The following is a 1,758-nucleotide window of genomic DNA, read 5'->3' as shown; positions in this document are numbered from 1 at the left end:
GCGAAAGGGAAATAAAAGGAAGAAGAAGAAGGAGGAGGAGGAGTAAGAGCGGTGTGGAGTCGGTGACCACAGACAGGGCGGTGGAAGAAATGGCAGGCGGCATTGTGTGTGAGAGAGGGAGAGAGAGGGGTGGGCGGGGTGGAGCTGGGATCAGTCAAGTAGCGCTGAGAGAGACACACACAGAAGTACACATGGAGGGGAGGGGTGATAGAGGGTGGTCGGCCGAACGGAGGAGAAGCGATACGAACGAACGGCAAGGTTTAGACGGGCGAGAGAGAATCATAAAAGGAAGAGAAGCGAGCGAAGGAAGAGAAAAAGTCAGTGGTGTTATTGGGGGAAGGCGGGATGGGAAGGGAAGGGTACGGGGAAGCGAGAACGAGAAGAGAAGGGAAAGAAAATGGCGGCAGCGGTGGTCTGTCGCGGGTGAAAAAGGAAGAGAGAGAGGGGGAGGGCTGGGAAGGGTGTCTTTACAGGGACAGGGGCGGGCAAGGAAGAGGAACGAAGGCACGGGTTGTGGTGGTTGGGAAGGGGAGGGAAGGGGAGGGTGAGAAAGAGAAGAGAGAGAGAAAAGAGAGAGAGAGAGAGAGCATGGCGAGAAAGAGAAGAGAGGCGAGCGAACACCCCTGGGTTGTTGTGCCGTCTGTGTGTGTTATGTTGGCGATGTAGCGGATAAAGCGAACGAATAACGCGGCAGAGCAAGTAATGAACCATAGGACACGGCCGAGATAATGACACTGCGATCAGCTTGTAAGTACAACCTGTCTTTTTTCGCCCCCACTTAGTGCTGCTGCTGTTGTGTGTGTGTGTGTGTGTGTCTGTCTGTCTGTCTGTCTGTGCGCGTGCGTGTGTGTCTGTGTCTGCTGCTGCTGCTGCTACTGCTGCGTCGTTTGCTCTCTCTCTCTCTCTCTCTCTCTCTCTCTCTCTCTTATTCGCTCTCTCTCTCTCCTTTTCTCTCCCCATCTCTCTCTCTCTCCCTTTCTCTCTCTCTCTCTGTCTCTCTCTCTCTCACTCCTGTGCGCGTGCGCCTTTTTCCTCCTTTCTTTCTTCTTTCTCCTCCTTCCTTCCTTTCTGTTTTTCCACTCTCACTTCCCCGTGTCTCTCTGTCTCTTCGCATTTAATTCCTTCCCTTCATTGTTTTTATTTTCAATCTACGTTTCCTTCCCCTCTTTTCTTCTTTTCTTTTTTTTAACCCGTTCCTGCACCAATGAGCTGCAACATCTTCCACCACCCTTTTCTTATCACCTTTCAGCGGCGCGGGGGGTTCGTCGTATAATGCATGCTGTTTGTGCGTTTCGATTTTTGTTAATAGATTTACATGTCGGAGAAGGTTTTGCATTTTTGCCGCTCGGGCGTTGATGGGCGAGTGACAGTTGCTAAATTTTACATGCGTCTTGAGAATTTCCCAGTGTAATCGACGACACAGACGCTCGCTTTCTGCCTGCCCGGAAATCTGTCTTCATGTTTCACCTGTCTGCCCCTATACGTCGCTTTGCTTTTCTCTTCGAACGAAATTTCCTTCGATTTTTTTTCTTAATGTTTTTTTTTTCTTAATCTGTTTTTTTTTTTCTTAATGTTTTCCTTTTCTTCTGTTCTTCTTTTTTGGGGTCTTTTTTCTTCTTGGTTGTTTTTTGTTTTGCTTAGTTTTTTTTTTTTTGTCCTTCTGCACTTTTCATTTTCACCCTGTTTATAAAATAATTTTCTTTCTTTCTTCTTCTTCTTCTTCTTCTTCTTCTTCTTCTTCTTCTTCTTCTTCTTCTT

General features: G+C 47.8%; 1 long non-coding RNA gene across 1 annotated transcript in view; it reads left to right on the top strand.

The window, feature by feature from the left end:
• The first annotated feature begins 623 nt into the window (after positions 1-623).
• LOC101849722 overlaps positions 624-1,758 on the top strand; it is a 91,239-nt gene continuing 90,104 nt past the window's right edge. Inside the window, exon 1 of the long non-coding RNA XR_220894.3 lies at positions 624-747. This is a non-coding gene — a long non-coding RNA (uncharacterized LOC101849722). The remainder of the gene's footprint in view (positions 748-1,758) is intronic.

The sequence above is a fragment of the Aplysia californica genome, unplaced genomic scaffold (genome assembly GCF_000002075.1).
Source record: "Aplysia californica isolate F4 #8 unplaced genomic scaffold, AplCal3.0 scaffold00567, whole genome shotgun sequence".
Taxonomy (NCBI): Eukaryota; Metazoa; Mollusca; class Gastropoda; order Aplysiida; family Aplysiidae; genus Aplysia; species Aplysia californica.
The sequence above is the reverse complement of the archived record's forward strand: the minus strand, read 5'-3'. Positions and strand labels throughout refer to the sequence as shown.